The following is a 27,515-nucleotide window of genomic DNA, read 5'->3' as shown; positions in this document are numbered from 1 at the left end:
TATAATCCATAAGGTTACCACCGAAACCTGTGCAGAGCACAGCAAAGACAAATTGAGAGAAGAAGGGGGTAGCCAACGGCAAAAAATATATATAGTATAACATCTGAGAAAATAGTAACAACTCATATATTACCCTTCTGAGTAGAGGCCTTTCCTTCTCTCCGGTGGCGGGTATGGACACTTTTTCAGTGATTAAAGATCTCCATCTTTTTGCTCGGTCTGTATTATTTAAACGTTATTTCTTTGACGATAACCTTCACCAACTTTTTCCTACAGAGGAGGAGCAAGACACATTGAGGATCCTTGAGGAGCTCTCCAGTGAGAATATCGCGGAGGGAGGTAAGATCCCACCCGCTATTAGACCACGCTCAAGGAAGTTCCCTCCCCTTTCTACATGTACTCCCATTGACATGTTTGTTCAGGTGGTAACCCAGGACCTTCTTAAGATACCACAGCACCTTGGGAAGGACAATTTAAGTAGAGACGAGAGGATAAGACTGCGTTACCTTAAGGGTATTCCGGATGTTGCACTGAAACCGGCCGACAAGGGTGGTAATGTGGTCATCTGGCCTAAGGTTATGTACGAAAGTGAGGCCTTTAGGCAGCTACATAATACCGTATGCTATAAAAAACTCACCTTTAACCCCTTGTCGGCCTTCAGTGCACAACTGGATGGCATCTTGGATAACGCTGTCGCAGGAGGTGTTATTACAAAAGAACTATCTCTGGCACTTCGTGTCACTGAACCAACCGTCTCTACCTTTTATCTCCTTCCCAAGGTGCATAAGGATACCAGGGTGCCACCAGGCAGACCTATTATCTCTGGGAACGGGAACTTCCTTGAGAAAGTAAATCAGTGGATAGATTTTCATCTGCAACCATTGGTCTCTAATCTGCCCTCCTTTTTGAAGGATACTGGGGATCTTCTCAGGAAGGTTGACTCTGTCCATTTGGACGACGATACAATTTTAATGATGGCTGACGTCGAATCCCTGTACACTAATATCAAGCACAGGGACGGCCTTAATGCCGTACGTTTTTTCCTTGATCTGTCCGGCTCCTCCTCTGACTTTGGAAAACTTTTGTTAGAATTACTTGAATTTGCTCTAACCCACAATTTTTTTGTTTTTAAGGGGTCCTTCTTCCTGCAGCTCCAGGGAACAGCCATGGGGGCGGCCTTTGCGCCCTCCTATGCCAACCTGTTCCTTGGGCTGTGGGAGAGGGACCTCTTCCTGTCAGATCATGGATCGTCAATGGACCGGGCCCTTCTATGGGCCCGCTACATTGACGATATACTCATGATCTGGCAGGGACCCTCTCAAGATTTGATTATGCTAATGGATGAACTAAATATTAATGACCTGAACATTCATCTCACTTACCACTGGAGTAGTGAGTCTGTAGAATTCCTGGATGTCATGCTTAAGAAGGACCAGCTCGGTTTCCTCCAAACCGATCTGTTCCAGAAGCCGACCTCCACGAATTCTTTACTTCATGCGACATCATGTCATCCTTCACATGTAGTTAGAGCAGTACCGGTGGGACAGTTCCTCCGTTTACGTAGGATCTGCTCCACCGAAACAGATTTTGAGCGACAGGCAAAAGAGCTTCAGATGAGATTCCTGAATAGGGGATATAGTAAGCGGGCTGTCAAGAAGGCCTATAATAGGGCAAAATTCTCCCCCCGTGAGTCTCTGATCTATAATCAAAGATCTAGACAGTCTGGACATCCTGATAAACAAATACGCTTTGTGACTAATTTCAGCTGTCAGGCGCATAAAATTCGTGAAGCCTTATCTAGATCTTGACCAATTCTTAGGGTAGACAAAACCATCTCCAAAATTCTACCGGATCGCCCCCTTATCTCTTTTAGGCGTGCTAGGAACCTTAAAGATCATTTGACGAGGAGTCACTATGAGGGGATACCTAGAGTTACTTTTCTTGATAATACCCCCCCTCGGTTAGGTTCCTCACCTTGTGGCCATTGTGTGGCATGCCCCAACATGGATCGGGCTCAGGTCTTTACCGATTCTAGTGGGGAGAAAATATGCAACATCAAAAAAACGATAAATTGTGCAACACGCTGGGTCATTTATTATGCCACATGCCCATGTGGCCTAATATATGTAGGCCTTACATCACGTAACTTTAAAATCCGTATACGTGAGCATGTACGTGGAATTGAGGCGGCTGCTGACCCCACAATAGATGCCACAAAACTTACCACTCTCCCTAGACATTTTAGGGAATATCACGGATGTGATAGTAAACTTATTAGATTCAGAGGTATTGATAGCCTGGACATTGGCATTAGGGGTGGCAAATCAACAACTAGGCTTGCATGCTTAGAGGTGAAATGGATTTTGACTCTGCAGACAATTCACCCCCTTGGTCTCAATGAGAATCTTAGTTTTGTCCCATTCTTGTGATTATCCGACTGTTGAGTTCTCTTGCTGACAGCATATTCTTGCCCAACGTGTTTTTAACATTTTATCTGTGTTTTTAGTTTTATCGTATTTAGGCCAGTCTCTTGGCCGCCTCTGGATGGCCCGTCTTTCCATGTTGTATATCTTTGGAGAATGTCATGTGTGAAGGTGGAAGATAAAAGAAATAAATAAAAGAAGAAAAATGAGGAAAAGGAGAAAAGTACTTGAATAGACGTAGAAAATTGTTCCTCTATCACCATCTAGTGGATACTTTCTACGTGGCATTTAAACTATGAAGATATGATGAGAGCTATCACAGCATTATTTCTACATATGGACTTATTATATGGTTTCTTCTCCCTCCTATATCTTTTTAACATGGACATATGTCTTGTACTAAGGAGATACCATATGTGGCTGATTGCAATATTTTATGTGCATATATGGTATATAATAATTTATTACTTTTATACGGAATGACCTATTATTGCTCTTAGCAATTGCATGTGACTGCTTATCCTTTATATTTTGTCTATTGCCTCTAATCAATGTTGCCATTAATGATGGATCGCCGCGCTACTGTTGTTCCCTTATTCCTCTTATCCACCCTCCTTTCTGTACCTTGTATTGTTGTGTGCATGCGCCCGCCGGCTATGTGGGTGATGAATGGCGATCCGGTGTTTACTATGGGCGGACCACGTGGGGCCCCACGTGTACCGGCCCATGTGACCTGGATGACGCCATCTCCCTGTACTACACCGGCGGTTGCTATGTTACATACGGCTACTTCCGGGTTGCGGCCGCTGTTCACTTCCGGGTCTTGGCCTATTTATACGGCATTTCTTTCACTTGTCACTATGCGCCCCCTGACGAAGGGTTCCGAAACGCGCGTCGGGGCGGACACCGGGACTCTGCAGCTGTTTAATACCAGACCTTTGGGGTGATGTATTTATCCACTGTGTTTTGTTTATTTCTAAATTTCATTCTATATTAATGTTGCACTAGCCTGTATGTTGTATTGAGACATTGTTCCTTATGACATTTGGTGGTCCTGTCGGATGCCACTGCGACATTTGGCCTTTTAACCCTGTTGGTTTAGAAATGTTTTACCCTTATGCTGATAGCTATACTTATAGTTCCCAAATATTATATATATTTTTTGGGTCAGTTGCTGCTTTGTCCTAGTGTCTCTGTGTGCTACCTGTTTTTATGATATTTGTTGGGTGACTATGTTGTCACCATTGCCTTCTGATATTTGCACTTTAATAAAGCAATTTTTACTCTAAAGACATATAGTTATCTTTTTTTGGATTCATTTCCTCGTTCTTTGTTCTTGTGCTTCTTTTGATAACTGTCTTTAATCCAATATTAGTGCAAAAATTAATTATTACTGGGAAATCTGATTTAGGTAATATATGAGTTGTTACTATTTTCTCAGATGTTATACTATATATATTTTTTGCCGTTGGCTACCCCCTTCTTCTCTACATAGGAGCGAAGCATAGATCGCTCCTATGTAGCTTAATTAATGCATTGCCTTGAGCGACGACCACAGGGTAGCGCTCACAGCAATCCAGAATCAACAATAGAGGTCTTCAATAGACCTCTGGTTGTCATGCCAATGCATTGCTGACCCCCGATCACGTGAAGGGGTCAGCGATGTGCTCATTTCTGGCCTGATGGCCGGAAGTGCTAGTTAAATGTCACATTTAAGTAGTTAATAGCGGCGGGTATATCGCAATTCCACGTGCAGCTATCGCGGGCACATGTCAGCTGTTCAAAACAGCTGACATGTCCCGGCTTTGATGCTGGCTCACTTCCGGAGCCCGCATCAAAGCGGAGGTTCTGACCTCGGACGTACTATCCCATCTGAGGTCAGAAAGTGGTTAAAACCGTGTTATTTTTGCAAAATATGTGTACCAAATATGTGTACCTTTCTTTTTTTTTCATAGAAATATTTATTTATAGGTACAATATGTATATTATTTAGTGATTTTTAAAAATATATATATTTTTACAATTTTGTTTTCACTTTTTTAATAATATTTTTCTTTGACCCATTATGGGATTTTCACTTTTTGCTGTCTGATAGCTTGTAAAACATAGCAAAGCATGAATTTTTCTATGCTTTTCAAACTGTCAATGCTACATTGACAGACAAACTTGCTACACCATGCTCTGAGCATGATCTAGCATGTATGCTGGTGACCCAGCTTTTTTTTTACCGATTCACATCAACTATAATTTTTTACCTTTTTCTAGTACATTATGGTACAATTTGGTAAATCGAATGTGGTGATTGAAAACTATGACTCATATAGCTATGTCAATGGAAGAATAAAAAAGAAGTAGATGAGGGAAAAACAAATGGGAAAGTCATGAAGTCAAGAAGAGGATAAGAATCGTACTGATTTTAATAGAATATGTCAGGTTTCTGTTAATTTTTATCTTAGCAGAAAAAGCAGACTATGTTATTATACCCATCAAAAAGAATAGAAACTTGATGAAAAAACAACTGTCAAAATCTAATAACAGTTATCTGGAAAAAACAAAACCATTGATTACAATTTTTTTGAAAAATTACAAAATAAAATATTAAAGAAAAATGTCAATAGCTCATATAATTATGTTTATTTTTTACCTTAAGATTTAAATTAAATTTGAATAATGAGGAGAAAAAATATGTTAGCCTTTTCTATTATATAGAGAAGCTAGAGCTACAAATTGTAAAGGTCTGTTCTCAATGAAAACACTAAATATAATATGAAATGACAACTATAATCTGTAAATGCTATCAACTTTAATTGGTTTTGAGTATATGTTTAACAGATAAATGTGCTCATGTTAAAAAAGAAAAATCTATTATCCAAGAATATGTTACAGAGCAGTTCAAGTACTCTGAGCCAATATCCAAGTCATATCTGGATGAGATTAAACTTATTTCTTAACAAATGTATATACTTGAAAATTATATTAAGATTAAAAGGCTATCTAAAATAATTTTATGGGATCAGCACAAAACATTTTAATTGAGTAGTGAACAATCATCAGCATAAAATATCTTGCAATGATGTGAAAAAGCATATGCTAGATTTTATTTTGCTTGTCCATACAGTATTTTTTTTAAAATTGATGTGAAGTATCCAGAAATTGTACCTCATTCTCCAATTGGCTATTTAATAGAATACAACCGTTCTGCAATACCGGGCACAGTTCATAAACATGAGTGGTATTGTCTCTGGAAGAATGAAGACTATTTTTTTTTTCATACACCCTGCACCCCCTAAAAAAAACACATACCGTATATACTCGAGTATAAGCCAACCCGCATTTAAGCCGACCCCCCTAATTTTGCCACAAAAACTGGGAAAACTTATTGACTCGAGTATAAGCCTAGGGTGGGAAATGCAGCAGCTGCCGATAAATGTGAAAAGTCAAAAGTAGATACCAATAAAAGTAAAATTAATTGAGACATCAGTAGGTTAAGTGTTTTTGAATATCCAGATTAAATCAGGAGCCCCATATAATGCTCCATACAGTTCATGATGGGCCCCATAATATGCTCCATATTAAAATATACCCCATATAATGCTGCACAAAGGTTAATAATGGCCCCATAAGATGCTCCATAGAAACATTTGCCCCATACAATGCTGCATAAAGGTTGATGGCCCCATAAGATGCTCCACACACTATGGCCCCATGAGATGCTCCATACATTATGGCCCCATGAGATGCTCCACACATTATGGCCCCATACGATGCTCCATACATTGTGGCCCCATGGGATGCTCCACACATTAGGGGCCCCATGAGATGCTCCACACATTAGGGGCCCCATGAGATGCTCCACACATTATGCCCCATGAGATGCTCCTCACATATGCCCCACAAGATGCTCCTCATATATGCCCCATAAGATGCTCCTCATATATGCCCCATAAGATGCTCCTCATATATGCCCCATAAGATGCTCCTCATATATGCCCCATAAGATGCTCCTCATATATGCCCCATAAGATGCTCCTCATAAAAACAATAGAAATAGACAACCCTATAACCCCTTACCAAAATGTGCCATATACACTCACTGGCCACTTTATTAGGTACACCTGTCCAACTTCTTGTTAACACTTAATTTCTAATCAGCCAATCACATGGCGGCAACTCAGTGCATTTAGGCATGTAGACATGGTCAAGACAATCTCCTGCAGTTCAAACCGAGCATCAGTATGGGGAAGAAAGGTGATTTGAGTGCCTTTGAACGTGGCATGGTTGTTGGTGCCAGAAGGGCAGGTCTGAGTATTTCAGAAACTGCTGATCTACTGGGATTTTCACGCACAACCATCTCTGGGGTTTACAGAGAATGGCCCGAAAAAGAAAAAAAATCCAGTGAGCGGCAGTTCTGTGGGCGGAAATGCCTTGTTGATGCCAGAGGTCAGAGGAGAATGGGCAGACTGGTTCGAGCTGATAGAAAGGCAACAGTGACTCAAATCGCCACCCGTTACAACCAAGGTAGGCCTAAGAGCATCTCTGAATGCACAGTGCGTCGAACTTTGAGGCAGATGGGCTACAGCAGCAGAAGACCACACCGGGTACCACTCCTTTCAGCTAAGAACAGGAAACTGAGGCTACAATTTGCACAAGCTCATCGAAATTGGACAGTAGAAGATTGGAAAAACATTGCTTGGTCTGATGAGTCTCGATTTCTGCTGCGACATTCGGATGGTAGGGTCAGAATTTGGCGTAAACAACATGAAAGCATGGATCCATCCTGCCTTGTATGGAGCATCTTTGGGATGTGCAGCCGACAAATCTGCGGCAACTGTGTGATGCCATCATGTCAATATGGACCAAAATCTCTGAGGAATGCTTCCAGCACCTTGTTGAATCTATGCCACGAAGAATTGAGGCAGTTCTGAAGGCAAAAGGGGGTCCAACCCGTTACTAGCATGGTGTACCTAATAAAGTGGCCGGTGAGTGTATATACTGCGCAGAGAGAGCTGTGTTCCCTCAAAGTGAAGTATATATATGGCACCACTATTTCCGGTCACAGCGCTGCATCATGCAGTGACCGAATTAAGATGGCTGCTGTCTCTGACAGCAGGCCATCCCTACATGTTGCTCTGGGGGGCTCTACCACCCTCTGCATCAGCAGTCGCTATGATCAGCTGATCTATTCTGACTAGCCAGTCACAGCGATGTCACAGTAAAGTTTGAAAGAAAAAAATCAATGTGACAAGCTGTGATTGGCTGAACAATAGTTACTGATAAATCAGCACCAAAGCGGTTAGTCCTAAGTAGCGATCACCACTCTGCACAGCATTTTTACCTCAGAGCTGGCATGCAGAATGGTTGCATTACCTCTGTGTTAACAGAGATAAAGAAATTCATTGGTGGTCATTGCGCTCCTCCTGCGACTTCGTTCATCCTGTGTTTCTTAAGATATCCTGTGATCTGTCTCCTGTCTGTGCTGGCTGTGTGCTGGCTGCTGTGTGACTGATCTGTGATCACACACCAGCAATTTCCCAATCGCTGTTCCAGTATCCCTTTAATCCTCCCACTCCCTATTGTGGTGCTTTTTGGCGTCCTATGCTGAACATTCATGCTCTTCCCATGGCTGCAGAACTCTGATCAGTATCACTGCTTATCAAAGTCTGCGCCAAGGTACATTTTCTTTTCTTCACCTCTCTCCACACCCTTGGGTGAGCAGGCATCTGTGATAGCCCAGCAGCTGCTGGAAGCCGGCGGTTGCAGCTGTAACTGTGCGCTATAAGAGAAATGAATACTCACTGCCAGTGCAGTGAATATTCATTTCCCTTTAGCAGTGGACACAGGAGTTAGCCGCAGCCGCCCGCTCATGTCTCTGTGACCCCCTGCTTTATTCTCATATTACCCTCTCATATGGGCAGCACTGCTTCTCAATGGCTTGCACTCTAATCTTGCAGCATTGGGGTACTGGGTTCAAATCCCCCCAAATGGGAACACAAAGGATGGCGCGGTCTTTATGAGCGCTGAGGCAAAAAGGGTAAAATCCTTTCATTACCCTTTTTGCCTCAGCGCTCCTAAAGACCACACCACCCTTTGTTTTCCCATTTCATACCCCTCTTTGAGGGTACATGGCAGGAGCAGCTCTGGGTGTAGCAAATTCCTTTTCAAAGGACCTGCGGTCACGTGACTCTAGCAACGCCTCCCCTCGGTACCGTTGTCCTACCCAGTGACAACAGCATGAAGAGTCGGTTCAGCACGGAGTTTTGTCTCCCTCACCTCTGCGTTTTCACCGCGTTTAAGCAGGGGTGCATAACCCCAGGAGGTTAGTGGCCCTTTGGCTTTCAATAGCCATTAAAGTATTTTTAACCAACAGGTTCTTCTCATGTGTGCTCCCTGTTTATCTTTTTTTGCAAATCCCCTCAAAGACAGAATCTTCAAGGAGATTGTTCATCACGTATTTGTGTGGGTTTCCTCCAAGTACTCTGGCTCCCTCCAATACTCATAAGACATACTAATAGGGAAAGTAGATTGTGAGTCCCAGTGGAGACAGTAATCATGATGTTTTTAAGTGCTGTGGAAATAATGGCACTATATATGTGCCCTGGATGAAGCTGCACCACCTACATTTAGAAAAACTTGGCACAGACAGTGTCAACCCTGGCATATGCTACAAACACGATTTCTCTAGTGGTGCTCTAGGTGTGCCAAACATCAGTGGAGAAAATCCAATCTGGCTGAAGATTTCTTCCATTATAAATTTATGCTTAATACATACAACTCTGCCCTTCACCTCTCCAAAGAAACCTACTTAAACAACCTCATTACCTCAATATCCAATAATCCTACATGACTCTTTGAAACTTTTCTCTCACTCCTCAGTCAAACAGTACAGGTCCCACAACCCAGGTCCCAGTTGATGATCTGAGCAATTATTTCAAAGAAAAAATTTACCATATCCAACAGAACATTTTCTCTCAATTCTCTATGCCAGTGGTGTCAAACCTTTTAGAGACCAAGTGCCCAAACTGCCATCCGAAACCCACTTATTTTTCGCAAAGTGCCCTGAATACTGAGGTTTTAGATTAGAAAGAAAACACGTACATTAGCGCACTATAGATTCAATATCAAAGAGCTTGTAAGTGCTGCACTCCAAGCCTAAGATACTAGCCATCAATTGTAGTGAAGGTCTGTTCTTGAGAATGGAGAGGATTTTTAATCAAAAGTAAAATTGCAAAGTTGTTTGTTTTTACAACCTCTTTGCAATTATAACCCTCTATCATGATGAGAACAAACCCTTTAAGGCAGGGATATCAAACATAAATACACAGATGGACAAAGTTAAAAGCTTGCAGAAAGTTGCAGGCCAACCTTGATATTTGTTAAAAAATGTCTACAATTGAGGAAGTTTTTCCTTATCAAATAAAATGATTAAATTTTGGAATTATAGTGGAATAATATAATATGCTATGTAACAGTAGTAAAAGTTATATGATCCAATGGCCTAATTTAAATATGTAATAAAAAAGGATAAAAAACCTTGAATAAAACAGATAAAGTATGATGCAAACAAAAGTGCTCCCAAACACAATTTGATACCCCACAGTGAACTCCTCCACACGCACAGTATGATGAACCTACTGTACCCCCTTTCTCAGTTCCCCCAGCAAAGAATGGTGACCCAATCAAAGTATGATTCTCCAAATGTAATCCCCACACAGCCCTCCATACAGTATAACGGCACATAAAGTCCTCCATACAGTACAATGGCTCCACTTAGATCTCCATAAAGTATAATGACTTTGCATATTCCTCCATACTGTGTAATAGTCCCAACATAGTCATGCATAAAGTGTAATGGGCCCCACATAGTGCTCCATGTAGTAAAATGGCCCCACACGATGCTCCATACTATAAAATGGCTCCACATAGTGATCCATACTGTATAATGGCCTCATACGATGCTCCATACTGTATAATGGCCCCACGTGATGATTCATACTGTATAATGGTCCCATATAGTGTTTTATACTGTATAATATGCTGACATAGTGCTCCATACAGTATAATGGCCTCACATTAGAAAAAATATACCGTTTATACTTGCGTGTAAGCCGACCCGAGTATAGGCCAAGAGACACCTAATTTTGACAGGAAAAACTGGAAAAACGTATTGATTCAAGCCGGGGATGCGTTGTCCCCTAATCCCTGCTTTCGTATGCATGGATCCTCATCCCCATCCTTGTATGCATGGATCATTATCCCCATCCTTGTCTGCATGGCTCCTCATCTCTCTCCTGGTATGCATGGCTCCTCATCCCTATCCTTGTATTCATGGCTCCTCATCCCTATTGTTTTATGCATGGCTCCTCATCCCTATCCTTGCATGCATGGCTCCTTACCAAATCCTTGTAAGCATGGCTCCTTATCCCTATCCTTGCATGCATGGTTACTCATCCCTATACTTGTATGCATGGCTTCTTATCCCCATCCTTGTATGCATGGCTTCTTATTCTCATCCTTTTATGCATGGGTCCACATACCTGTTCTGATATGCATGGCTCCTTATCCCCTTTCATGTCTGTGTGGCTCCACATGCCGGTCTTGGTATGCATGGCTCCTTATCCACATCCTTGTCTGCATGGCTCCTCATCTCTAACCCTGTATGCATGGCTCCTAATCCCCATCCCTGTCTGCATGGCTCCTCATCCCTGTCCTGGTATGCATGGCTCCTTATCCCCATCCTTGTATGCATGGTTTCTCATCCCTATCCTTGTATGCATGGTTCCTCATCCCTATCCTGGTATTCATGATTCCTTATCCCCATCCTTGTATGCATGGCTCCTCATCCCTTTCCTGGTATGCATGGCTCTTTATCCCCATCCTTGTTTGCATTGCTCCACATCCCTGTCCTGGTATGGCACCCATGAGAAAAGCATTAAAAAAATCTTTCCTTCCCTGCGTTCTCTCGCAGCATCTTGTTCCTGTGCACTGCCAGCAACTCCTGTGGCTGAGCGATCATGTGTCCCCACTAATTAAGGTAATGAATATTCACCTCTCTCCACACCCTTGGGTGAGCAGGCACCTGTGATAGCCCAGCAGCTGCTGGAAGCCGGCGTTTGCAGCTGTAACTGTTATGGACTGGTAATTTAGGAGCGACATGCGGCTAGCTCTGGGCAGGTGGTAACTATACCGACCGCAGTTCCTGATCTTAACACAACACTAGCAGTAGCCGTGGAATGTTCCTGTCACTCCCTGGACATCTCGTCACAGACGGAGAACTAGCTACCCCTAAAGGTAGAAAACAGAAAGCTATCTTGCCTCAGAGAAAATCCCCAAAGGATAGGACAGCCCCCCACAAATATTGGCTGTGAGAGGAGAAGGAAATGACATATGTAGTATGAAACAAGATTTTAGCAAAGGAGGCCAATTCTAGCTAGATAGACAGTAAGGAAAGAAACACTGTACGGTCAATAATAAAAACTAGAAAAAGTCCACCGCAGAGATATGCAAAAAATCTCCACACCTGACTAAAGGTGTGGAGGGCAAAATCTGCAGCCCAGAGCTTCCAGCTTAGCTAAATAGATCCATACTGATAAGCTGGACAAATGAGCAAAACATAGAATGTGCTGAACCATAAGTCCACAACAAGTGGACTGCAAAAGGACTAGCAAGGACTTATCTTTGCTGAACGGGTCAGAGTGTCAGGGAAATCCAAGAGCCGTGCCTCCAAGCAGGAACAATTGGCAACTGGCATTGATTGAGGGAAAAAGCCAGACTAATATAGCCGAGCAGAAAGAAGATCAATGGACGCAGCTGCTGATGCTAAATCCAAGAAGCAGCTATACCACGCAAAACCACAGGAGGGAGCCCAAGAGCAGAATTCACAAAAGTGCTACTTACAACCACCGGAGGGAGCCCAAGAACGGAATTCACAACAGTATCCCCCCTTGAGGAGGGGTCACCGAACCCTCACCAGAGCCCCCAGGCCGATCAGGACGAGCCAAGTGAAAAGCATGAACCAAATCGGTGGCATGGACATCGGAGGCAACCACCCAAGAATTATCCTCCTGGCCATAACCCTTCCACTTGACAAGATACTGAAGCCTCCGTCTTGAAAAACGAGAATCCCAATTTTTTTCAACCACATATTCCAACTCCCCCTAAACCAACACCGGGGCAGGAGGATCAACAGAGGGAACCACAGGTACCACATATCTCCGCAACAACGATCTATGGAAATCATTGTGGATGGCAAAAGAGGCTGGAAGGGCCAAACGAAAAGACACTGGATTGATAATCTCAGAAATCTTATAAGGACCAAAACCGAGGCTTGAACTTAGGGGAAGAAACCTTCATAGGAACATGACGAGAAGATAACCAGACTAAATCCCCCACACGAAGCCGAGGACCAACACACCGACGGCGGTTAGCAAAACGCTGAGCCTTTTCCTGAGACAACGTCAAATTGTCTACCACATGAGTCCAAATCTGCTGTAACCTGTCCATCATGGAATCAACACCAGGACAATCAGAAGGCTCAACCTGCCCTGAAGAAAAACGAGGATGGAAACCAAAATTACAAAAAAAAGGTGAAACCAAAGTAGCCGAACTGGCCCGATTATTAAGGGCAAACTCGGCCAACGGCAAGAAAGCCACCCAATCATCCTGATCAGCAGACACAAAGCATCTCAAATAGGTTTCCAAGGTTTGATTAGTTCGCTCAGTTTGGCCATTTGTCTGAGGATGGAACGCCGAAGAAAAAGACAAATTAATGCCCATCCTGGCACAAAAGGACCGCCAAAACCTGGATACAAACTGGAAACCTCTGTCAGACACAATATTCTCCGGAGTGCCATGCAAATGAACCACATGTTGAAATAACAATGGAACCAAATCAGAGGAGGAAGGCAATTTAGGCAAAGGTACCAAATGGACCATCTTAGAGAACCGGTCACAAACCACCCAGATAACAGACATCCTCTGAGACACAGGAAGATCCGAAATAAAATCCATGGAAATATGCATCCAGGGCCTCTCAGGGACAGGCAAAGGCAAAAGCAACCCACTAGCATGGGAACAGCAAGGCTTAGCCCGGGCACAAGTCCCACAGGACTGCACAAAAGAACGCACATCCCACAACAAGGAAGGCCACCAAAAGGACCTAGCAACCAAATCCCTGGTACCAAAAATCCCAGGATGACCGGCCAACACAGAACAATGGACCTCAGAAATTACCTTACTTGACCATCTATCAGGAACAAACAGCTTCCCCACAGGACAGCGGTCAGGTTTATCAGCCTGAAATTCCTGAAGCACCCGCCGTAAATCAGGGGAGATAGCAGAAAGAACCACCCCTTCCCTAAGAATGCCAACCGGCTCAAGAACTGCAGGAGAATCAGGCAAAAAACTCCTAGAGAGGGCATCTGCCTTAACATTCTTAGATCCCGGAAGATATGAGACCACAAAATCGAAACGGGAGAAAACCAGGGACCATCGAGCCTGTCTAGGGTTCAGCCGCTTGGCCAACTCGAGGTAAATCAGATTCTTATGATCGGTCAAGACCACAACGCGATGCTTGGCTCCCTCAAGCCAATGTCGCCACTCCTCAAATGCCCACTTCATCGCCAACAACTCCCGATTGCCGACATTATAATTGCGTTCCGCAGGCAAAAACTTTCGGGAAAAGAAGGCACATGGTTTCAACAAGGAACCATCAGAGTTCCTCTGTGACAAAACGGCCCCTGCCCCAATCTCAGAAGCGTCAACCTCAACCTGAAAAGGAAGAGACACATCAGGCTGACGCAAGACCGGGGCAGAAGTCAATCGGCGCTTAAGCTCCTGAAAGGCCTCCAGAGCCTCAGAGGACCAATTTGCCACATCAGCGCCCTTCTTCGTCAAATCGGTCAGGGGCTTAACCACACTAGAGAAGTTGGCAATGAAACGGCGATAAAAATTAGCAAAGCCCAAAAATTTCTGAAGGCTCTTCACAGATGTGGATTGAACCCAGTCATGAATGGCTTGGACCTTAACAGGATCCATTTCTATAGACAAAGGAGAAAAAATAAACCCCCAAAAAGAGACCTTCTGGACCCCAAATAGGCACTTACACCCCTTCACAAATAGAGCATTATCACGAAGGATCTGAAATACCATCCTGACCTGCTTCACGTGAGACTCCCAATCATTGGAAAAAATCAAAACATCATCCAAATACACAATCAAGAATTTATCAAGATAATTGCGAAAAATATCATGCATGAAGGACTGAAATACAGAAGGAGCATTAGAAAGCCCGAAAGGCATCACCAGGTATTCAAAGTGGCCTTCGGGCGTATTAAATGCAGTTTTCCATTCGTCACCCTGTTTAATACGAACAAGATTATACGCCCCTCGAAGGTCAATCTTGGTAAACCAACTAGCCCCCTTAATCCGAGCAAACAAATCAGAGAGCTAAGGTAAAGGGTATTGGAATTTGACCGTGATCTTATTAAGAAGGCGATAATCAATACAAGGTCTCAAGGAGCCATCCTTCTTGGCAACAAAAAAGAATCCTGCTCCCAATGGTGACGAAGATGGCCAAATATGCCCCTTCTCTAAAGACTCTTTAACATAGCTCCGCATAGCGGCATGCTCTGGCACAGACAGATTGAAGAGTCGGGCCTTAGGGAACTTACAGCCAGGAACCAAGTTGATAGCACAAACACAGTCCCTATGAGGAGGAAGGGAACTGGACTTGGGCTCATCGAATACATCCTGGAAATCTGACAAAAAGTCAGCAACATCAGAAGAGGGGGAAGAGGAAATTGACATTAAAGGAACGTCACTATGTACCCCTTGACAACCCCAACTAGTCACAGACATTGATTTCCAATCCAGCACTGGATTGTGTACTTGTAACCATGGAAAACCCAGTACAACAACATCATGTAAATTATGCAACACCAGAAAACGACAATCTTCCTGATGTGCTGGAGCCATGCACATAGTCAGCTGAGTCCAATACTGAGGTTTATTCTTGGCCAACGGTGTAGCATCAATACCCCTCAAAGGAATAGGGCTCTGTAAAGGCTGCAAAGAAAAACCACCGCACCTGGCGAAATCTAAGTCCATCAAGTTCAGGGCAGCACCTGAATCCACAAATGCCATGACAGAGAAAGATGACAATGAGCAAATCAGGGTCACAGACAGGAGAAACTTAGGCTGTACAGTACTAATGGTAACAGATCTAGCGACCCTCTTAATACGCTTAGGGCAATCAGAAATAGTATGAGCAGAATCACCACAGTAAAATCACAGCCCATTCTGACGTCTGTATCCCCTCTGTTCCGCTCTAGTTAGAATCCTATCACATTGCATAGGCTCAGGACTCTGTTCAGAGGATGCTGCCATATGGTGCACCACTTTGCGCTCGCGCAGGCGCCGATCAATCTGAATGGCTAGGGACATAGATTCGCTCAAACCAACAGGCGTGGGGAACCCCACCATAACATCTTTAAGGGCTTCTGAAAGACCCTTTCTGAAAATTGCTGCCAGAGCATCCTCATTCCATTTAGTAAGCACAGACCATTTTCTAAATTTCTGGCGGTACAATTCTGCCGCTTCCTGACCCTGACACAGGGCCAAAAGTGTTTTCTCAGCATGCTCTCCAGAGTTAGGTTCGTCATACAATAATCTGAGCGATTGAAAAAATGCATCTACATTAAGCAATGCCGGATCCCCTGACTCAAGGGAGAATGCCCAGTCCTGAGGGTCACCACACAGCAGAGAAATAACTATTTTAACTTGCTGAGTGGGGTCACCAGAGGAATGGGGTTTCAGAGCAAAAAACAATTTGCAGTTATTTTTAAAGTTCAAAAACTTAGATCTATCCCCGTAAAACAAATCTGGAGTAGGAATTCTAGGCTCTAAGGCTGGAGTCTGAACAACATAATCTTGGATACTCTGAACTCTTGCAGCAAGCTGATCCACACGAGAAAACAAACCCTGAACATCCATGTCCACGCCCAAATCCACCCAGAGATTAAGAGGAAGGAAAAAGAAAAAACAGACTAAAGAAAAAAAAAATGGCTCAGAACTCTTTTTCTTTTCCTTCTTTTGAGATGCATTCAACTCATTTTTGGTCAGTTGCACTGTTATGGACTGGTAATTTAGGAGCGACATGCGACTAGCTCTGGGCAGGTGGTAACTATACCGACCGCAGTTCCTGATCTTAACACTACACTAGCAGTAGCCGTGGAATGTTCCTGTCACTCCCTGGACATCTCGTCACAGCCGGAGAACTAGCTACCCCTAAAGGTAGAAAACGGAAAGCTATCTTGCCTCAGAGAAAATCCCCAAAGGATAGGACAGCCCCCCACAAATATTGGCTGTGAGAGGAGAAGGAAATGACATACATAGTATGAAACAAGATTTTAGCAAAGGAGGCCAATTCTAGCTAGATAGACAGTAAGGAAAGAAACACTGTACGGTCAGTAATAAAAACTAGAAAAAGTCCACCGCAGAGATATGCAAACAATCTCCACACCTGACTAAAGGTGTGGAGGGCAAAATCTGCAGCCCAGAGCTTCAAGCTTAGCTAAATAGATCCATACTGATAAGCTGGACAAATGAGCAAAACATAGAATGTGCTGAACCATAAGTCCACAACAAGTGGACTGCAAAAGGACAAGCAAGGACTTATCTTTGCTGAACGGGTCAGAGTGTCAGGGAAATCCAAGAGCCGTGCCTCCAAGCAGGAACAATCGGCAACTGGCATTGATTGAGGGAAAAAGCCAGACTAATATAGCCGAGCAGAAAGAAGATCAGTGGACGCAGCTGCTGATGCTAAATCCAAGAAGCAGCTATACCACTCAAAACCACAGGAGGGAGCCCAAGAGCAGAATTCACAAAAGTGCTACTTACAACCACCGGAGGGAGCCCAAGAGCGGAATTCACAACATGTAACTGTGCGCTATAAGAGAAATGAATACTCACTGCCAGTGCAGTGAATATTAATTTCCCTTTAGCAGTGGACACAGGAGTTAGCTGCAGCCACCCGCTCATGTCTCTGTGACCCCCTGCTTTGCCTCTCCCACTCCCCCCGCTGTCTTCTAGTTGGAGATGGCATGCATGCCCACCGGGAGGGTTCTGCGTTTCCCCTCTGGTATGCGTGCCATAAGTTCGCCGCCACTGCCCTATGCGCTCTCCTCCCTCCTACACTGCATCTTGCTAACTTTCTCTCTTTGAACCAGTCACGTGAGAAGAAGTGACCAGGCTCCTTTCATCTTCTCGCCCTACTACCTTCTCTAGTGACTCTAATCCCCCACATCTCCTTTAGTCCCTTTCTCCTGCTGTCACAACTCACCTAACTGAAATATTTAATTTCTCCCTCTCATCTGATATTTTTCCATCCACATTCAAACATGCCAGTATACATCCATTGCTTAAACAATCCCTCGACCAGAATTATGCTGCTAACTACAGACCTGTCTCCGATCTTTCTTTCATCTCTAAACTCCTGGAACACCTTGTGCACTCCCGTATAATACACTATTTTTCTGAAAACTCTTTTATTAACCCTTTACAATCTGTTTCTGTTCTTTACATTCTTCTGAAACTGTCCTCACTAAAGTTTCTAATAATCTACTAACAGATAAATCTAATGGTCAATACTCCGTGCTGATTCTCCTGGATCTCTCTGCAGCATTTGACACTGTGAATCAGCAGCTCCTCCTCACTATGCTCCCCTCTATTGGGCTCAAGGACACTGTTTTCTCCTGTGCTCCTACCTCTCTGACTGCTCATTCACTGTATATTTTGCTGGCTCCTATTCCTCTCTCCTTCCTCTTACTGTCGTGATTTCTCAAGAATCAGTCCTATTTCCCCTTCTTTTCTCTTTGTACACCACCCCTATTGGACAAACAGTTAGTAGATTTGGTTTTCAGTACCATCTCTTTGCTAAGCACATCCAATTATATACCTTGCCCCCTGTCATTAACCTTGCATGACTGCAAAATACCAGTGATTGTCTTTCCACTGTCTCTAACCTTATAACCTCAGTCTATCTAAAACTGACTGTCAAGAATTGAACTCCTGGTGTTTCATCCCTTCACTAACCTACCTAAGCCCAATATTGCCATTTCTGTGTGTGGCTCCACCATTACTCCCTAGCAACATGCCTGCTGTCTTGGTGTTATTTTATTCAAATTTTTCCTTCACTCCCCACATTTGATCACTTGCCCCCTCATGTCACCTACACCTCAAATACATATTTAGAATGAGACCTTTTCTTACCTTTGAGTCAGCAAAAACTCTTACTGTACCACTTATTCATTCTGGACTATTGCAGCTCATTACTAATCTGTCTCCCTCTTACTAAACTTTTTCCCCTCCAATCCACCCTGATTTCCGCAGCATTTCTTTTCATACCGCTACACCGATGTATCTACCCTGTGCCAGACATTGCACTGGTTTCCTATCCAATACAGAGTTCAATATAAACTTATCGCTCTCACTCACAAAGAGCTCCATGGGTCAGCAGCCCCCTACATCTTCTCCCTCATCTCAGTTTACCACTCTACCCAAGCTCTCCATTTTGCTAATCACTTACAACTAAAATCCTCAATAGTCTGCACCTCCCATTCCCTTCTCCAAGACTTCTTGCGTGCTGTGCCAATTCTTTGGAATGCACTAACCAGGAAAATGCGATTAATTCTCAATGCGCACATTTTTAAGCCTGGCCTAAAAAAGCATTTCCTTACACTTGTCTAGCACCCCACCTCACTTTAGCATATAGAAGGATAGCAAATTAAATGGGAGCACTTCTTGGTTACAGGAAATTCAGTGTCAGTGAAGTGTATAGTGAAAGTCAAGTTTGGGTGCTGTGGGTTGCTAGGGGCAGTATATGCCAACTGTTCAAGGCTGTGGGAGACCAAATAGAGTTCACTGATGGACATTACTGCAACGTCTGAAGCCTAAAGCTTGGGCCAGTTGCCAAGGAGCAGGCCTGGTCTTCTGACATCTTGAGGTTGGTGAAAGTGGAATTACGTGGAGGCAGGTGGCCGGTCTTGTTTGCACTGCCTAAATGGACAATGAATCACAAAGAGTCAGTGGGCTTGAGGGTAGTCCAGAATGAACAGGTGGCAGGACTGAAGAGGAGTTGTACTAAAGATAAAAGAAGGGTGAATTGCTGTTCACTATCCCACCTGTACCCACCAGATGAACTTCAACTGTCTACTAACTGTTTGACTGTTACAAAGAACTTGGTGTGCCATGCATTGTGTGTGGAAGCGCCTCCTGAAGATGTAAGCCTGTAGGCAGCACAGGCTTGTGGTCTACAAGTGAGTATGATGCATCCCACACTATCCAGCACACTGGGACTGGAACACCCCTTGTCATTAAAGTGCTAGAGCATAACTGGACAGCAGCTCGGTCATGACTACTGCTCTCTGCCGCTTTACACATGTGATTATACTGTATATATAATAATAAATGCTAGTAAGAAAAGTATGACATTTCTAAATGAAATAATGAAAACCAAATGATTATTAATCTTCTGTTTTCAAAAAGTGTCCTTATTTAGAAGCTAGCATTTCTAGAACAAATACGCCTGCAACTGATGTCAAAGTTGAAGTCAATAAAATTATTAAAAAAAGAAAAAACTTATCGGACACTGTCAATAAGCAGACACTTGTTGTGAGATAACTTGTTTACTGTCAAAATAAACTTTAATAAAAAGTGATTGAAAACCCAAACATCATATAAAAATATAAATAGAGGAGAAAACTTAATTATACGTTATTGTTGATAATTTGTCTTCCAAGTAATACCTGCAATATTGAAGTTTCAACGTGATTACAAGACACATGTTGTCTGTCATAAAACAAAAGTGCAATATTTTTTCCTACATTATTGTTGTTTTTCTCTGGAGAAAGAAACAATAAAGGAAATGGATTAAAAATGTTGTGCCCATGTGAGCAACTGCAAAAAAAGCTAAAATTGTTCTGATAACTGGTAAATGTTAGTGAACTGGGAGTCCAACTTATAGCCCCAACAGAAAATATGCGGAGGTAGGTGACTGCCTCAGACCTTCTTTGAGTGGATGAGGTCACTATTAAAAAGTAAACATATACATAACCAACACAAATAAGTATATACAATTATATACACATGAGAGTGCAGCTATTCTTCCTTTTGTGTATTTTATAGTCCAGTTGTCCACACTTTGTGGCTTTACACACAGTTTTTGATTGGTGCTGCTTTAATCCCTTTTTTGGAATTACATATATACATACCTACATTAGACTGCATAATGAAATGATAGCGAGAGCACGGGCACAGAGGTGAGTTATGTCAGTAAGTCACTAATGCAGCTCACCCGTCTACCCGCATCTTGGTCATCATTCCATGCATTCACTTGTATTCATGCCTTTAAGATGTGAATACAATTGATGATAACGAGAACTGGTCCTGGAGGTGCAGAAGAGCATTAATTAACTCCCGGCTCTGATATGCATCGGCTTGGTGAGGTAACCTTATAATGCTACTGACTAGTGTTGAGCATTCCGATACCGCAAGTATCGGGTATCGGCTGATATTTGCGGTATTGGAATTCCGATACCGAGTTCCGATATTTTTGCGATATCGGGAATCGGGATCGGGATGCATATTCATGTGTAAAATAAAGAATAAAAATAAAAAATAGGGATATACTCACCCTCGGACGTGCCCTGGTTGTAACCACTGCAACCGGCAGCCTCCGTTCCTAAGAATGAGCGAGTGAAGGACCTGCGATGACGTCGCGGTCTTGTGATTGGTCGCGTGACCGCTCACGTGACCGCGACGTGTCATTTTCTGGTTTCAATCTTGGTGTTAGTAAATCTTTTCTTTCCTTCCTGATGGTTTCCTTATAGGCCCTTCTCAATACTCCCTCAGGATAACCCCTATCCAGGAACCTGGCACGGAGGTCACTGGCCTGTTCATGGAAAGAGCTCTGATTGGAGCAGTTCCTCCGAATTCGTAGATATTGGCCCTTAGGGATCCCTCTCTTCAGTGGGGTCGGATGATTACTTTCCCACCGAAGGAGGGAGTTAGTGGCTGTATCTTTTCTGTTGGTCTTAGGGAAAATTGCCCCGTTGCTATCTCTTTCAATGCAGATGTCCAAGAACGCCAATTTTGTTGGGCTGGCCTCATATGTAAAATTAAGGCCAATGTTGTTCTCATTCAAACCCTCTACGAAGTTGCCAAATTCCCCGATGCTACCTCTCCAGATGACCAGCACATCATCGATGTACCTTAGCCATAATACTATCCTCTCATCAGGACCAGAGGCATAATCTCCAAAGACCATTGTTTCCTCCCATCAGCCCAGGAGCAGATTTGCATATGAGGGTGCACAAGGGCTACCCATCGCGGTGTCCCTGAGCTGGTGGAAGTACTTATGGTCAAATACGAACACGCTTTTAGTGAGACAAAATTCCAAGGCCTCCAATACAAATTTGTTGTGTCTATCGTATTGTGTACCCCTAGTACTGAGGTAATGGTTCACAGCCAACAGACCTTTATCATGTGGGATAGAGGAGTATAGCACCTCCACGTCTATACTGGCTAGTATCATGTCCTCTTCCAAATAAATCCCATTTAGTTTACCCAAAAGGTCGGTGGTGTCCCATACATAGGAGTTCAGGGCATTTACAAAAGGTTTAAGGATTTTGTTGACATGAATCCCTAGTCTCTCTGTGAGACTGTTATTGCCTGAGACTATCGGTCTACCTTTAAGGGGGGTCACCCCTTTGTGAATTTTCGGGAGACAGTAGAAAGTGGGGATGACCGGATTTTTTGGTATAAGAAAATCTCTCTCCTCCTTCCCCACCACCCCATCCCTGAAGCCTCTCTCAATGATGGCACTCAACTCAGATAGAAAGGGACTCGTTTGGTTATAGCTCAAAACCCTGTATTCATCTTTCCTGTCCAATAGTGAAAGGCACATCGCTCGATAGTCAATGGTGTTCATGATTACCACATTTCCCCCTTTATCGGAGGGTTTTATTGTAATGTTGTGGTCTTTTTAAAGTTTACAGAGACATGCCATTTCACTCTTAGACAGGTTAAATCGTCCTCTTCTTTTATTTTCGGACAATTTCATGATATCCTCAGTGACCAGGTTAAGAAAAATGTCAATAGATCCAAGATCACCCATTGGTGGGGGCATCCTGGAGCTCTTATTTCTAAGATCTGTGAAAGGGCCGGTACCATCTTGATTGGGAATAGGATCACTCAGATGAAATAACAATTGTATGTCTGGGAGCAGTTTATCCAAAATGCCCAATTCAGTGCATTGTCTCCTATCCTCTTTGAGGAAAAACGTTTTCCATTTCAATCGTCTCACAAATAAATTTACGTCTTTAATTACCTCAAATATGTCCATGTCCGAAGTAGGGACAAATGACAGACCTTTACTCAATAGATATGTTTCCTCTGTATTGAGAGGTCTGGATGATAAATTAATGACCTGTAAGTTTACGTCGGGGGATTGGTACAACTCCTGAGAGGGTAGCTTAGTTCTAAAAAACTATTTTTTGGAGGGGATCTTTTGTTGCTGCCACGCCCCCAGCCCGTACCTCTACCTCTCCCTTTCCCCCTCCCCCTCTGTCCACTTGGTCGTGTATCGCAATCAGAAAACTTGGCCTCCGAGGAGGAGATATCTGTCTCTACTCTCCGGGTAAACCTGGTTGTGGAAAAGGAGTACACTTTATTTTCTTTGAAATCTTGAAGATCTCTAATAAAGAATTTATGTTTTTTTTTTTCTTTTAAGTGGTATTGGAACCTTTCCAAGGAATTATGTAATAATATTTCCTTTTTGGAAAACTCTGGTTCCGAAGAAAATTTTTGGGTAATTTCTATTTGTTCCTTTAAGGAGTCATTCAGACCGGTCAGGTTTTGTTTTTCTTCTTCTAATAATAATCTCATCAACCTCAATGAGCTTTCAGTCGCTTCCTTTTCCCACTTTACCAGTAAAGCCGGATTCTTATAGCGGTACCCTGGTGCCAATGTGATTCTGAGGTGTCGAGGAACAATTCCAGACTTAATGTAATTGTCTAAGCTCTGCACCTCCCACCAAGATGCTATTTGGTCTTTGTAGGTTTTTGTCAATTCCTTAAATGCTCCATTAAATGAAGGGACATATTTCTTCTGAGTGTAAGTTCTATCAGAGAAAACATCCGTGGCCTCTGCAAACCACTGATTTGTGTCAATGCCTGTAGTCAGAAAACCTGCCATATCACTGTAATGCTATATGATTGTATTCATATACATCTCATCAAAACATATGGTGAGATTGAACGTTTATTATGAGCACTGGTATTTTTTTAGCATTTGCACTGTACAGTGTATATGTATTTTAGGTGATCGACATTTGTCCATTGATTCTAGGTTCATTCTTTTAATGGCATCATTAAAGGTTAAGCTTTATGCATCTTTATAGTTTACCTCTCCTTGCTGATAATACACAGTTGCATACCGAGTGTCATTTTGGAAAACTAAATGCAATAACCAGGTTCCAGCTGACACTTTCCCTTCTAAATAGGACTTGCATATTAACCACAGTGAAAGAGCAAATCAGTCACCTTCTTTAGCAAAAGATTTGCTGTTTGCGATCTGCCAGGATTCAGCAGCTTCTACTCACTTCCGAAACTTAATGATCACAAGATTGCTGGATCCCAAAGAGCAAGCATTGTTAGCATTTCTTATACTATTTTTACAATACCACAAACCAATATCAAAATTAAAGGGGAGAAGCATTCATGGTAGTGTATATTTTAGGACACAAAAATGAATTGAAACTTTTTCAGGGGCCCGGATTTTACAATTCATACCTATAAGTACTGAAAGGGTCAATTTGACCCCATACATAAAAGTAGTAGTAGGCAAGTCTCCTAATAACAAATACATATGAGACTACTCTGATGAAGAATGGTGACATCACGCTTACGGTTTACCAAGGTAAGCCAAATAAGAATGTAATTTTGCTCAGTAGTCTTCACCCAGATGTAGCAGTTGGAAACGACAAGAAAAAAAATATGGAAACGGTACAATTTTACAATAAAACAAAGGTTGGAGGGGACACAGTAGACCAGATGGCTTGAAAGTACACCACAAAATCTGGAAGCCGCCGATGGCCTGTTCAGATGTTTTGTAATGTACTTGATTTAGCAGCTATAAATGCAACTATACTGTATAAAACAGCAACTGGGAGTAAAATTAGCAGACGGGAGTTCATTCTTCAGCTTCATGCTATGACCATGTAAAAGGAAAATGCGTGCTGTACTTGATCTTAACACTGTTCCTACTAAGTTAAAATAAATGTTTTTTAATTTGTTGGCAACAAAAAAGTTATTTTTACTCCAGAGTCAGTACTTTTGAATGGGGGTCAAAATGACCCCTAATGGTAGTTATAGGTATTATGAAACCTGCGGTAGTACCATGACCCCTGATTGTTCCAGGTTATCCTTCAGGTCTTTGAGTGTTTAACATGTGTTTTTTCCACCATTCGCACCAACCTTTGAATACATCTCTTGTCAATTTTCATTTTTCTACCACATCCAAGGAGGTTCTTGACAGTTACATGGTTGGCAAACTTCTGACTAACACTGTACACTATTGAAACTGGGACACCTAGGTTTTTGGAGATGGCCTTATACCCTTTGTAAGTCTTGTGTTTGCTAATAAAAGCAGTTCTGATATCCTCACACATCTCTTTTGTCTTCACCATTGTGACAAAGTAACAGGGCCTACCATGTGGCTTTTAAAAACACTTAAGTCACCATTTATTGGCTAATTCATGCCACATGTGTTAGGGTTTGGTGGAAAGCACCAAATATATTTTTATAGAGTAATAGGTGTGTTCGCAACCAGGGGTCCACCGTGCAGGAGTAAAACACGCTGCTAGTAACTGACGGTACTATATGGCGGTGTAAGTGAACTCTGTTACTTCACAGAGTCACTTAAGATAAGAGAACGCTGTGCACTGTTAACCTCACAGATGAACACAGCTACCAAATAGAGTGAACAGTGGTCATGCAGTCAGAATAACACACACAAAACTCCTCACCGGAGGTGCCGGTATTCTAGGGGCTTATTTCAGCTGAACCCTGAAACCACATACATATGACCACACTGGCACAGAAAACATAACTTAGTTTGTGAGCCCCATTGGGGACAGTGATGATAATGTGTGCGAACTGTAAAGCGCTGCAAAATATGTCAGCGCTATATAAAAATAAAGATTATTATTAGTTAATACTAGTGCATGGCCGTGCGGCCATGCAAACCTTTTATAGCTGCAGCAACTACAGGACCTTCCTAGAGGACCAGTGGGAGCTGTTGCAGTACCTGAGCCACTTTAGGACCTTCCTAGAGGACCAATGGGAGCTGCTGTAGTACCTGAGCATGTGACCCCGAACTCCAATGAGAGGACTTACCCTGGGCATGCTCAGAAGGGGAAAAGCAGGGCTTAGTCCCAGAGACATCTGCTCGCCGCTGACCAGTACTGGCTACAATGACTGAGCCTGGAAAGGCAGCAGTAACCATCTGCACTGTATCAGGCTGAGCCAGATGCTGGGACCGACATCTCTGCTGAGCAGGGTCCACTGCGGCTGGAGAAGAATGGTAGACTGCAGCGGAGATGGTTCGAGATTCCCCCTGTGCAGAGGCAGGAACTCGACCCCTAACAACATGGGCACTGACAATTAATCACAAGTGATTCTCATTTCTGATTTACCACAGGAGAGTCAAAATGTGTTTCCATATTAATTTACTATATAGGGTGCCAATTCCAGTGTCACAGCAAAGCTAGGTTTTTCTATTTCTCCCTCCCATTTTTTTTTGTTTTAAATTATTATCATTAACACAGATGCTCTATATAAAAAACTGTTTCACTTGATTAATTTTTTTCAGGAGATATTCCACATTTTGTACTTAAACTTCATGAGTGCCACTAATGTTGAGCAGGACTGTAGAGCAGCATTTTGTTGTGTTTGGAATTTTTGGAATATGTAGCCTTGGACTGCAATATGGCATTTTTAAAATAGATTTTGTGATACCATTGACAGAAAATCTTAGACTCATTCAAAATAAGAATCTACCTTCCAATTATTAATACCGAATGAGAAAAGTAACGTTATACTATACCAAGGTTAAAAACACCTGGTTTACTGAAAACTTGAAATCAACATGTACATTGCTCTATTAGATAGTGCTACGAATGAATTATACCAATTACTAGTTTTCTAGCTCTCAAAGGAAGAACTGTTCTGTTCACTTACCTTCTCTGATGGCCTAGGTTTAAACCGGCTGTGTGAACGTAAATCTTAATTAGTGTAATTTATGTATCCTTGGGTGTCAATCATTAGTGCTGAGAGGTGGGACTTACGGCTCTGTACATTAATTAAGAGCATATCTCAGTAGAGTAATATTCCACCTAAGGGATAAAATAGGAAGTTTTAATTAGATTTCCGAAGACAAGATGTCATGTGTAAAATGTAAGAATGATTTTAGTTCTTTTACAAAGTTGTATTTCATTAATTTTTAAGGAAAGTATCACAAAAGAATATTATTAATGATCATGCAACAATATCAGTCACTCATTTAAGCTACAGAGCAAAGTCAGGAAGGTTAAGTTAGGAATATAGTGCTGTTAAAGCTTTAAAGCCTAGTCACTGATGCATACTCAAAAATGAATACATTTAGATGCATGGCAAACTATGTAAACTGCTGACCTTTCACATTCACATAATAAAATGAAGGGTCAAACTAATGAATGTAACGTTAGCATAGAATGGTTTCCACTACTATCACAAATTAATTATCCACTATTGAGTAAAAAAGTATGATAGTTAGCTTGACAAAATCAATGATGACTCACTTTTCAAGGTAAAGGTGAACTTATAATATCACTGAATGTCAAAGGTCATCATGGGAAATTTTTAACTAGAAAAAAAGATTAAAATGTAAGTACCATATTTGTATTATTTTACATATGGATGCATAGGCTCATTATTCTACCGAAGGAAGAACAGAGTTGACTTTGTAATTAATAAATTTGGTATGAGGTTTTAATTTTTT

General features: G+C 42.4%; 1 long non-coding RNA gene across 1 annotated transcript in view; it reads right to left on the bottom strand.

The window, feature by feature from the left end:
• Positions 1–26,810, bottom strand: part of LOC143783225 (uncharacterized) — a 527,869-nt gene extending 501,059 nt beyond the window's left edge. Inside the window, exon 1 of the long non-coding RNA XR_013217124.1 lies at positions 26,717–26,810. This is a non-coding gene — a long non-coding RNA (uncharacterized LOC143783225). The remainder of the gene's footprint in view (positions 1–26,716) is intronic.
• Positions 26,811–27,515: the final 705 nt, after the last annotated feature.

This window comes from Ranitomeya variabilis, chromosome 1 (assembly GCF_051348905.1).
Source record: "Ranitomeya variabilis isolate aRanVar5 chromosome 1, aRanVar5.hap1, whole genome shotgun sequence".
Classification (NCBI taxonomy): Eukaryota; Metazoa; Chordata; class Amphibia; order Anura; family Dendrobatidae; genus Ranitomeya; species Ranitomeya variabilis.
The sequence above is the reverse complement of the archived record's forward strand: the minus strand, read 5'-3'. Positions and strand labels throughout refer to the sequence as shown.